This window comes from Megascapheus bottae, chromosome 20 (genome assembly GCF_031878675.1).
Source record: "Megascapheus bottae isolate mThoBot1 chromosome 20, mThoBot2.hap1, whole genome shotgun sequence".
Taxonomy (NCBI): Eukaryota; Metazoa; Chordata; class Mammalia; order Rodentia; family Geomyidae; genus Megascapheus; species Megascapheus bottae.
Genome location: NC_143528.1, coordinates 42,926,268 through 42,939,152, shown reverse-complemented (window position 1 = coordinate 42,939,152; position 12,885 = coordinate 42,926,268). Strand labels below are relative to the sequence as shown.

At 44.9% G+C, this 12,885-nt stretch overlaps 1 long non-coding RNA gene across 1 annotated transcript; it reads left to right on the top strand.

Annotated features, from left to right (window-relative positions):
- The first annotated feature begins 258 nt into the window (after nt 1-258).
- LOC150049513 (uncharacterized) lies at nt 259-2,239 on the top strand. The gene is made up of 3 exons (XR_016539006.1): nt 259-310; nt 897-1,004; nt 1,657-2,239. It is a non-coding gene; the product is annotated as an uncharacterized LOC150049513 (long non-coding RNA).
- Nucleotides 2,240-12,885: the final 10,646 nt, after the last annotated feature.

Below are 12,885 nucleotides of genomic sequence, written 5' to 3'. Positions count from 1 at the left end.
CGCGGGGGTCAGTGCCACAGCAGGCTGTCACGTCCTGCTTACATGGTGTGTCTGGGGTACAAAATATCGAGATGTTCAGCAGACACTGGCTGGATTCAAGCACATCCCAGGTGAGCTGCTACATTTCAGAGATTTGCAGAGGCCGCTGGAGATGGTCTTTGGGATGGATGGTTGAGTTTATTTTGTTTTTGTTTTTTTTTTTTTTGTTTCCAATGACTTGGTCTTGAAATTCATCAGACTCTGGGACCGTTAGGTGATTTTTTCACGGGGACAGCGGGCCTCACCAGGAGGCCTTCCAGGAGGAACGGAGGTGAGTAGGGCGGGAAGTCATCCAGCTTCTAGATTGTGTTTAGTCTCAAGAACATTCCAGGCTGTTCTTCAGCCTTTCACAACGGCAATGCCTGTCTGTCTGTCTGTCTGTCTGTCCATTATCCTATATGTCTTCTGTCATCTATCATCTGTGTCATCTACCTATCCTTCATTTATCATCTATGCGCTCAGCTACTCCTCCACCCAGGATCGCTTTTGTTTCGATTTTCTTGGGATTCCTGACTAACATTCTTTTTAGTGGCGGCTGCTTGTATTCTTGTATTGCTTTCAATTGTCTATGCCTCTTCTGTCCCAATTACATCATTTTTTGCCAGTCTTGGGACTTGAACTCAAGCCTGGCCCTGTCCTTGGACACTTTTTGCTCAAGGCTAGTGCTCTGCAACTTGAGCCACAGCACCACTTCTGGCTTTTTTGATTATGTGGTACTGAGAGATGGAACCCAGGGCTTGGTGCACTAGGCGAGCACTCTACCGCTAGGCTACGCTCCTGGCCCCACTTACTTCATTATTGTCGCTGGGATTACATATATTGCCTCTTCTTCACTTAATGGGGCTCTGCTTTGTTAGATGGCCCTGGGTTTTACTACACTGTGGGAGCTCAGTGCTTGAAGGAAAAAAAATCAATGGACACAGAAGGAACAGCCTTAACTGGATGTACCCAAGCCACAGTTTTCAGTGAGTCCACACCACGGGGAGGGGAACCTGCCCTGTCCTGTCATGGAGGGGAGGGAGGCGTTATTCTTCCCATTATGGGCGGCGTTTCCCTTTTCAGCAGGTGTTAGGAAATTATACCTAAGTCACATTTCAGGTCAATTACCATATTTTAGTAAAATATACCTATGATTTGCATTCCAATGGTTTAAAACTCTTGAAGAGCTTTACTTGAAAAAATGCACACTATGTTGAACAGTTAAGATCAAAGGGTAAGGGATCTTATAGAAAAGAGAAATGAAGACATTAAAATTCACGACCAAGAGCACTTGGTGCAGCTGCAATGTGAATTTTGAAATCCAGGCAAAAATGAGAGTTCAAACAAAGGGGATGAAGCTGTTTTCCTATGAAACTCAGCATGGTTTATGGTACCAAAACCCAATATCATTATAATTGGAATAATTATCATGGTATCATTCCCTTATGGATATTTTAACTTCTAATCTAAGGAAAGATAATAACCATAAGTCCAAGAATTTGTGTCTAAGCTGTACAAATAGAAACAAGTATAATTGCTCTATGACCCTCGGCATCGGGTGGTGGCTGGAGGGAACGCAGGCGTAGGGTGGTCAGTGGTTTTGATAGCGAGTTTCATCACCTTCTGTTCGTCCTCTAGACCCTGAGATTTATGCTGGCCAATTAAAGAATGGAAACCCTCAGGAAAGAGAAAAATAAAAAATAAAACAGAGCATTAAAAAAAAAGAAGAGGAACTATTTCTGCTTAGGAGTTGGTGGTCCCTGCATAGCAAAGCAGAAATTCAGCATGGCCGCGTGTTTCTCGGAGGCCAGCCGCAGGAGGCCTGAGCAGTGGGGTCTGGGAGGCTGACACAGCATCCGGGGATGTCCTGTGGCCCACAGCCTGTGTGGCTGTCTGCTTCCCCATGCCTGAGACAGTCTTTCTGTCCTTCATCTAGTGTCCAAATGTTAGGGCTCACCTAAAAATTCTTCTCACCTCTAACACTTGGCCTTCTGGGCTTTTCCCTTGAAATTTTTTGTGTGCAGAAACAGTGCTTCTCTTTCCAGTCATTTATTTATGCTCTGTATCCCCCCTTTTCCATTCACATTTTATCATGCGAAGTCATCCAGGGGCAGGCGTCCTCTTCCCGCCTAGGGACTGAGGGGCTCAGGGCTTTGCTTTTGCTTCTCCTGGGCTCCGAGAAGCCTTAGTTTCCAAGGATCTAATCAGACTGATCTCAGAAGTTGAGGTGCTGATGCTGAGCTTGAATGTCTTCAAATGGGCACCCCTTCTAGCTCCCCCTAAATCCCGATGTGGCTGGTGTGGCTGAGATCAACCCGGGTTGAGAAGCTGGGCTCTGACTGCCATCCCTGTGCTGGTGGTGTCCACGTGACGTCAGCGTCCGGGATTTCTGCTCCCACTCCAGAGCAAGGTGGCTGTGAGTGTGGACTCCTCAGCCTGGCTCCCACCCTCTCCACATGGGGTTTGCACTGCTTTCCTGTGTTGGCACCTCTGATGTCATCAGAAGAGTTCTAGAAGTATTTTTTTCAGCTCTTCAGACACAGTGGTCCATTTCATTCATCTTTGCATCCAGAATGCAGAGTAGCTAAGGAGAGGGGACTTTATCACATATTATTGAGCTGGATAGAACTTTATGAAAGATGAAAGAATAAAAAAATAAACATGTAAGTCAATGAGTTACACCTTAGTTTCACTTCATGGTTTTTAAATTAATTTTCATTAAATTCAGAAAGTTATAAAACAGACAAAAGATATAAGTATCAATTAAAAAATTATAAAATATTCCCTCATGAACTACAAACCAATAGTACAATAAATAATTTATGAGGGTTTTGGAAAATGTCAAATCTTAAAGAACAAAGTAAAATTTTAATATGTTGAAATAAAAACTACTAGAAACAATGCATTTTGTGATTCATTTTAATGATTCTATTAGCTGATTACTTAATGGTTTTATTAGCTGCATATTTGGGACTTGTAGACTATTTGCACAATCAGAGAAGATGTTCTCACTTTTCACCTGTGACTTTTGTCATTCAACAAGATTGATGAGCAGAGGAGCACTTGCTTTGAGGTGACAACATGATGTCACAAGAGGCAGAGCTTCTGTAGTGTCTGTAAGCTGTAGGTGTGAGTATTACCATAGATGGCACTTGGTGCTACGTGTTGATAAAGCACTTATGGATCAGATTTGGTTTATCAGTAGCAGAACATTTTCCAGCAATCCCTTGAGCCACAGAGAATGGGAAGGCTTCCTGGGCCTTCGATGGCTGTGAGGTTGGCTCCCAGAGCTGGAGGAAGATAAGATACACAGAGATGATCTGGACCTCCAGTGGGAAATTCCCAAAAGACCCCGCCTGGGTGAAAGGGATGCGTGATGGCGTCCACCCATGCTCCTTAGCACCTTTATGTCCCTCAGGGTTGCAAAGCCAGTCAAGTATATGCTGATTTGTTATTATATAAGCTCGAACTCTTAGGCTATGTGAAAAACAAGGCAAAACAAAAATCCCCAAAGCGTTTGTAAGTGAAGGAGAATTTCAATAGTGAACTCAGTCCCTAAATCAAAATGGGCCAATTTGTGGCATGGCTCCTGGAGAGACTGAGTTGAAGCCAAGTTCCTGGGGCTTTGCCTGGATTTCCCATTCACAGGTCACAGGACACAGAGCCCCAAAGTGTGTCAGGGATAGCACAGTTGATGTAGGGCAGACAGGCCTGCATTAGGAAGGGGGCACTGGAATGTGGCTTAGTCACGTTTGAAGACTTGAAGTATAAGCACTGCTACACCACTGCACAGAACATGGCTCTGTCCCAGCTGTCCTGAAGAGAGGCCAGGCCACAGAACCACCATCCACAGAAAAACTGTCCCCAGAAGGGAATCCACTGAGGAGCATTTACAGAGGGACATCCACAGAGGAACTTCCACAGAAGGGAATCCACGGAGGAACTTCCACAGAAGGGAATCCACGGAGGAACTTCCACAGAAGGGAATCCACGGAGGAACTTCCACAGAAGGGACATCCACGGAGGAACTTCCACTGAAGGGAATCCACGGAGGAACTTCCACAGAAGGGAATCCACGGAGGAACTTCCACTGAAGGGAATCCACGGAGGAACTTCCACAGAAGGGAATCCACAGAGGATCATCTCCAGAAAATCATCCACAGAGGGACGTCCTGGCTATATCAGCCACACACAGTACAATAGCACAGTTTTCTATTGGACTCTGTATTGTTTTCTTTAAGAGAGGACTAGAACACTTTGGAACATGAGTTCTGAGATCCAGGGGCGTTAGCATAAAAATTAAAATGCATGCATGATTCAGATAGGGTGAAAATATTTATACTCACCCATCACTTTTTTTTTTGCCAGTCCTTGGGCTCCATCTCTGGCCCTGGGCTCGATGAGCTCCTTTTGCTCCAGACTAAAGCTCTCCCACTTGAGCCACAGTGCCATGTCTGGCTTTTTCTGCATAGTTTATTTGAGATAAGAGTCTCATGGTCTTTCCTGCCTTCCTTTCCTGGCTTCCAACCTCGATTCCTCAGATCTCAGCCTCCTGAGTAGCTAGGATTACAGGCAGGAGTATGATTTATATATTACAATGTGCATGGCATTTACATAGAGTATAATGTACTTTGCAAAACCGGGTTTGTATGCATGTGTGCGTGTGCATGTGCATCTGTGTGTGTGTGTGTGTGTGTGTGTGCATGCATGTGTGTCTTTTTCATATAAGTAAGTCTATGACTGATGCCTAGTTATCATTCTCCTGGAAAGCCTTCATTAGTATTGACATTCTACTTGATTATTAATTATTGATGATTAAATTGTCCCTAATGCATTCTTGGTGCTGCTGCCTAATGCTGGGCACTGACGGAATTTGAGAGAAGGAAAAGGATGATCCTTATGGAATGCAAAGAAGAGAGCTGTAGTATTGATAAACACGGGGCAGCTGGCGCTGAGCAGAGTAATGGATAGCATCCATGCAGTGATCAAAGTGATCAGTCCCCCAGCTCACAGCGTCAGTCCCACAGAACTGCAGACGTGTTCTAAAGGCAAGTAAGTGTTTCTTTAAGTTGAACTGGCAATGCCTGTAGTAAAGCAGATCTGAGGACTGTTCTTCCCTACTGGCACATTTCTGATCAACACCAGGACACACACTCACACTTAGAAACAAAGCCATGTTTTTATAAATAATCAATTCGTGTTTTAAAAATAGAAATCAAGGACAATATTTGATGATGGGCATTAAAAATATGCTAAACAGGGTGCATAAATAACTGCTTAGAGACTGATCACATACACATACATGACTTTCTTTTGACTGTGCACGTATTCTGATATTTTAAATACATGATAAATTATATAAAACCTTCCACTCAGTTGGGAGGTTCCCATAGGTGGGATATAAAATTGGGGTAATGTTACTGAGACATATGTATAGCACTCACCCCTTCGAGCTCTGCTCTATCAGACCTAGTTTTCAAGGTTTCATTTATATTTTCCTGTTAATTAAATCTAATGTTTCATTTTTAGATCCTATTAATTAACTCCAATTTTAAAATTCATGTTTAAGATACTAGAGTTCCTCTAAAGTCTCTTCACTCAGTGTTCTGAAATGAAACAAACCACCGAGGTCCCTTCCTAGTTGTCCTCATTATTTAAAAGGAGCCCTGCTTTTCCTGCTCCAGATGAAGCTAGGGGACTTCACTTTAGAAGAGAAAAGCAGTCCAGCAGGAAGAGAATTTCTTTCTACATCTCCTTCTGATAATTGCATCCATCTCAGGAAAAGCTCTGCCCTGTGAATAGGGAGACAAATAAATCGATTCTCATTGTCAAGCAGTACACAGCAGGGGATTTCTTGCTGCCATCTGAAGTAATTCTTAGAAATGTCACTGGGTGAAAGTATGAAAATGAAGCTATAATTACTGTGTTGTTGTCAAGGAGCGGTGTCCGGAGCTCCCTAGATAAAGCAGGTGCCGTGCATCCTGGGGGATTGCAGGTGTTCAGCATCCTCCCTGGTCCTAGCCATCCAGGCATGGGATGAGGCCCAGTGATTGGACACTGCCTTGACAGGAACTTGGCACTGATTGGTCACTGCCCGGTGTTAGCTTGGCTCTGATTAGACACTGCCCTGGTGTGAGCTTGGCTCTGATTGGACACTGCCCTGGGGTGAGCTTGGCTCTGATTGGACACTGCCCTGGGGTGAGCTTGGCTCTGATTAGACACTGCCTGGTGTGAGCTTGGCTCTGATTGGACACTGCCTGGTGTGAGCTTGGCTCTGATTAGACATTGCCCTGGTGTGAGGTTGGCTCTGATTGGTCACTGCCGGGTGTGAGGTTGGCTCTGATTGGACACTGCCCTGGTGTGAGCTTGGCTCTGATTGGACACTGCCCTGGTGTGATCTTGGCTCTGATTAGACATTGACTGGTGTGAGGTTGGCTCTGATTGGACACTGCCCTGGTGTGGGCTTGATTCTGATTGGACACTACCCTGGTATAAGCTTGGCTCTGATTGGACACTGCCCTGGTGTGAGGTTGGCTCTGATTGGACACTGCCCTGGTGTGGGCTTGACTCTGATTGGACACTACGCTGGTATAAGTTTGGCTCTGATTGGACACTGCCCTGGTGTGAGGTTGACTCTGATTGGACACTGTCCTGATATGAGCTTGGGTTTGGAGAATAGATGAATGAAATTTCCACACCAAGACACCAAACCAAGAGACCTGAGTCATGGGGCCTGGGGGCCTGAAAACAAACACAGCCTAGTAAAATTGAAACCACATGCCTGATGCATACTTATTTTCAGAGCAAGGTTTCCTCCTAAAATATAATGAGGAACTGGGGCTTGAACTCAGGATGTGAGTGCTGCCCTTGAGCTGTTCTTCCCAAGGCCAATAGTCTACCATTTGCGCCTCATCTCCACTTCTCACTTCTTTGCTGGTAATTTGGATGTAAGAGTCTCACAGACTTTCCTGCTGGCTTTGAATTGTGATCATCTGATCTCAGCCTCCCAAGAAGCTAGGATTACAGGGGTGAGCCATTCGTGCCTGGCTGGAATTGTGCTTGAAGATTTCACTTAAAACACCCTGTGTCCTCTCCAGGGGAAAGTTTCCTGAGAGGGAGAAAGGAGGGCTATTATTACAAGTACATGCTAGCTCAAAAAAAATCCCTCCAAATCCAGTAACAAGTGTAAATCTATGACCCAGATCATTCCGAGCAGAGAAGATCCTATAACCAGGGGCTAACCACATTTACAGTGAGGTAAATGCTCAGCTGTGTTCATCTCTGCACTATTCACAATAGCCAGGCGATGGAAACAATCCAGATGCCCTACTGCAGATGAATGGATACAGAAAATGTGGTGTATATACACAATGGAATTCTACATAGCCAACAGACAAGATAAAATAATGGCATTCGCAGGGAAGTGGATGAATCTAGAGTGAATCATGTTGAGTGAGACAAGTCAAGACCTAAGGAACAAAAGGTGCATGGTATCCTTAACATGTGGCTATTAAATCCAAAGAGTACAAGAGCAAGGACTCAATAACTGCATACCCAAAGCTATGGTCATGGTAATGGAAATACAAACATAACTATATAGACATAAAAACCTATGACTCTATAGACATAATGTTTTATTTCATAAATTAATATGTTTCTATGACATATAAATCCTTAGCCTAATTTTGATTAAGTTCTAAATACTAAGTCCCAGTGATTGTAACTAGAGATTCCCTCCTTGAACACTTATATGTTAAACTTGTCATTTAAAATATGATGTAAAAATCAACATTAATAAATTCTTAAAAATGTGTATTATTAATATTAACAATTATTACAATATTCATCACTGTTAATATATTAATATGTTAATGTTATCATATATTACTATATGATATATTACTATATATTCTACATATATACATGTATATGTATATATTAATATATATACATATATCACTATATGTAACTATAATGAATAAACTATAATCAAACTATATAAACTTTTTTTTTTTTTTGCCAGTCCTGGGCTTGAGCTCAGGGCCTGAGCACTGTCCTTGGACTTTCTCAAGGCTAGAGCTCTACCACTTGAGCCTCAGCACCACTTCTGGCTTTTTTCTATGTATGTGGTACCGAGGAATCAAACCCGGGTCTTCATGCATGCTAGGCAAGCACTCTACCACTAGGCCAAACTCCCGGTCCCTCAAACTATATAAACTTTTAAACTGCGACAATAATAAAACAGTAAATAGCACTGTTTTAAATTAAGATAATGTTATACATGTATGTATAAATATTACATGTGCATATTATATGTATAACCCTGTTCAATGTATTGAAATAAAGTTCTCTTTATCATGTCCATAAAAATCAGTTAAACTACAGCGTACAGTACACTGTATTTAGGATGCTGGGTAATTAAGCAGAGTGGATACCCAACTTCCGGCTGTTTTCCCCTTGTGTTTTGTAAGTAGGACAGGGTGCAGCATCTACTGATTAACATCCCAAACCACAGCCATGCTGCGTCTCTCCTCCCCATTGCTTTTCATCAGCAAAGTGAGGTTAATGGTTCTTGAGGGATTGGGAAGCCCAAGGAAAGGGTTAAGTTAGATCATGAGTGGATTTCAGAAGTAATTAATACACGTTAGCTCATTTTCTTGTTTTCCTGACCTAAATTTTGTTTAAAGTCTTGTAATAAAACATTTTTTATAATTTTTCATAATTGAAAGGAAAATGCCAATAGATTTCAAATCAGGGAGCTTTTCCTTGCTTGTTAACGTAGCAGACTAGTTCTCATGAAGTATCTGCGTGCCTAGATCCCCACCTGGGCGTACTGCGAAATGTCTTGAGATCTATGACTATAGTGCATAGTTCAGTGAAAATGCATTAAGTCAGTTTTGGGAATGAAACTTGAAGAGTTCATTTTATTAAGATAGTAAGAAATGTTTCAACAAATTATAGATATAAAAGAAACACATGCAGAGATTTGGCTGGAGAAGGAACAAGAATGAATTACAGCAAAATCAGAAAAAATATCCAGATAGAGGAAATGTTTTTTCCAGACAGGGAGAGGAAAGCAGCATCAGCAACCCATGTGTCCTCAGGATCTCAGACGCCCGGGTCAACGGGCGCTTGCCCAGCCCCAGATCCCGTGTCCAGTGCCACAGGGACGGACGGGGACGAAGGGAGAAGGTGGGCAAGCAGCCCCGTTCAAGGCACAGGAAATGTGGCTCATGGGTTTAAGGGAGTGGGTGTTTGGATGCCTGAGTCTAGGACCTAATTTAAATCCTTAGATGAAGCAGTGGCTTTTGAGGGTGAAGGTATGTGCTGAATACAATGAGGAACTCAGCAATCAAAGCTGTCATAAATATTTGAAGGTTTTTTCCCCCAGAGTGGGCGGGAACACTCCACAGAAGCGAACGCAGCAGCAGGGTCTGTTGTCCTTCCCGCAAGCGCTGGCCTCAGGTGAAGCAGCCCAGCCTCAGAGTAGCTCAAAGGTGGCAAGGAGAGAGCAGGGGGCTGAGCGAAGCCACAGCACCCAGAGCCAGCAAGGGCCCTCGGCGAGGCAGCTGACAGACAGATGGACACAGACACGGTTACAGCTGGAGAGGGAACAGAAATGGAGGCAGAGAAAAATGCAGATGTGTAGATATAAAAGTACATGAAAATGAAGGTAGAAATAGGTATAAGGAGATACAGAGAAACAGACAGAGCTGCCAGCTATCATATCAGTCATCTCTCATATCTATAATCTACCTGTCACCTGCCTAAGTCCCTATCACCTCTCTCTATATCATTTAACTACATCTCAGATATCTATCTGTGTGTGTGTGTGTGTGTGTGTGTGTGTGTGTGTGTGTGTGTAGAGAGAGAGAGAGGGGGGGGGCACTGTATACACTACTTTTCTAATTTGCTTGAAGCACTGGAGAGTGACCTTAGGGCCTGTGCTTGCAGGCAAGTGCTCTACCACTTGAGCCACATCTCCTGGTCAGGTACAGGGGTTTCCTTTAGAAGACAACCTTGTCTGTCTGTCTGTCTCCATGAGACAGGTCCAGCACAAGGAGGGCCTGCTACAGCAGGGCGACTCAACAATCCCCTTGCCTGGGAGCGAGAGTCAGGACCTGAGATTGCAGCCAGGGAGGCCCTCAGGGAAAGAGGGCGGGAGGTTGAGGACGTGGCACCGTGTGGGGAGCCTGGAGGACATGGTCTGGCCCCGCAGCTGCTGTCCACAGCGTCAGAGCCTTGGACGCCTGAGCCCGAGCCTCCAGGCCTTCTTACTCTGGGAGTTGCTGAAAGCTAAAGTGAGCTCAGGGCTTCACAGCTTTTGTAAGCCTGGCTCTTGACTTCCTGTTTCACGTCCAGTCCAAGAAACTCGGCTGATAAAGCAGGTGCTGGGAACTGACTCCCTGGGCGGTTGCCATATCTCATTCCGACATGCACCATGTGGACTCGAGCCTTGCAGAGCAAGAAGAAAAGGCGCAGTCTGCAGAGGAGACAGCTTGTGGGGGCCTCAGAGGTGGGAGGCGGCCCTCCAGTGTGGAGGGATGGGGGGTGGCTCGCGTGCTGTGGGCTCAGGAGCCTGCAGGCCGGGAGAGGCTCTGGAGAGGCTCTGGAGAGGCTCTGGACCTGCCCCACCCGCGGGAACACTATCTAAAAGGAGGCGCGGGAATGGGAAAAGCCACGTACACCACTTGTCGTTTCATAAAGGTTTTCTAATGATCCACAGAGCAGCAAATCACCTGTCCTGTTTCGTGGGCAACTGTAATGATCTAATGTCTCAGAATACATTTTTAATTTCTTAGGAAGAGCGTCTTATGCATTCCGCACCCAGTGAATGGACGCATGTTTTCACCTTGCAGGATTATCCTTGAAGAGGCCTCATGCTACCTCAGCTTGAAGAGGAGGAGTCCCTGTGCACGCTGCCCTGGAATGAAGTGAGGGCTTCCAGACATCTCGTCTGCCCTTTAGTCACGTCTTCAAGACAAGCAGAGTGGCCAGAGGGCCCCTCTCACGACTCGGGCAGCCCAGGGTGGGCTTCACCCCACCATTCAGAGCGTGCGGGAGGAGGAAGAAGAAAGGGAAATCCTCCTCCTGGGCTGAGCTCCCGGCTGTCAGGGCCCAGGCAGGGTGCAGGGATGGAGTCACAGCACTTCCCAGGAGCCAGCCCCAAACCCACCCCCTCCCCCATCTTGTCCACTCGCCCTGTCTTTCCTCCGGGCTGCTCTGCTCGCGTACGAGGGATGGAGTCTGAGCGTCAGAGCATTGAGCCCTGAGTCTGTTCAGGGGGAGAAGATGTTGGATTATTCTCCAGGACTGATTTCTGAGTGATTGATAGGTGTGGCTTTGACATTCTCTTTATTAATAGGCCTCGGAAGCAATTCAAACAGAGGCAGAGAGAGGGGAGCATACACAAAAACCTATGAATATTCTATGGAATTATCACGCGGTCTCTCCTGTCACCGCACTCTAACGTGGATCGTTACCTTTGAGTACTTGTGAAAAGGACCTTCAATCCCGCATGTCAGTTTCTGAGAATAATACATCGTGACCACTGTCACCTTGACATAGACGTTCTGTGGAAACAATCAGCATTTCCACCTCGATGACTACTCTTAAAATTATTGAGGCGATTCTTCGTTTTCCAGTTCCTATTTCCCCCCATTCTGTATGGATTAATTGTTCTCCTTACAAACGCATTAGGCCTCGACCACGTAGAATGCACACAGCTGCTTAAGTATGATTTTTATCAACTTGTCCTTACTTCAGAGTTCAGTTACTGACATGGAATGAATGTGCAATAGTTCACCTGAATCAGATTATTGAACTCCTGAAGCACAAAGAGAAAAACGTTTAAAAAAATAGTGTCTCTGTTTAACCTTTATTGTTACATTCGGCTTTAGGCCACTCAGAGTGGGATTTGGAGACTTAAAAGAACAATGGATCTCGGGGAAAATGACATTGCGTTTTGCACTTGCTGCACATCAGCATCTGGGAGGCCCAAGCAGAGGAAGAGATTTCAATCAGTAGGAAGATTTTTTTTTGTTTTCATAGCTTTTAAATGAGCCTTATGAAACTCTAGAACGAGTTGCATTAGGAGAAGCTCTCCAGCTTCGAATCCTTCTAAATGGAGGTGGTGAGCTGCCCGAGCTGTCCTCCAGGGGCTGCCTGGACAGGGAGGGTTGGTTGGCCCTGCTTTGCACCCACTCCCGGGGTGGGTCCCTGCTTTCCTCTCCTGACTGGAAGGCAGCCCAGTGCAGGTGCTTTCAGATAAGCACCATTCTCAAGGCCCAAATAAAAACTAGATAGCTGTGGGTGGCAGTTACATGGAAAGGCATTTTGTAAAGTGTATGATAATTTTTGCAAAGCAAGTGCAACATTTAGTATTCAGTCATTATGATAAGATGTAAAATATGTGCATGAAACGAAAGGTTTAATTCCACAAACATTCAATGGAATAGGGAATTGAAATGGAACTATTAGCATTTAGGATTAGTGACTGTAAACAGTGGTGTATTTTTGACAGGAAGTTTTATTTACCTTTCTTTCTTTGTGAAGATGTTGCTGGCTTTTGTCCTTTCCTTTCTCTTGGCTCTCCAGAATACTCATTCATTATTTGGCTCAGCATGTGGAAGGAAAATACTGATTATTTATTGAATCTGCAAATGAATATTTTAGCACTGTTGGAGTCACGCAAACTTTACTGAACATTTATTCTGCGCTAATTTGTGAAAATGAAAACAGGCGTGCTTCCTATGGCATATCCTCATTTCTAGGGAAGGGAGGGCTGGGGGGGGGGCAGGACGGGCAGGGGCTGTGGTTCCCAGGGACAGCTTGCGCCCAGGGTTTCCAGCCGGCCAGGGGCTCCTC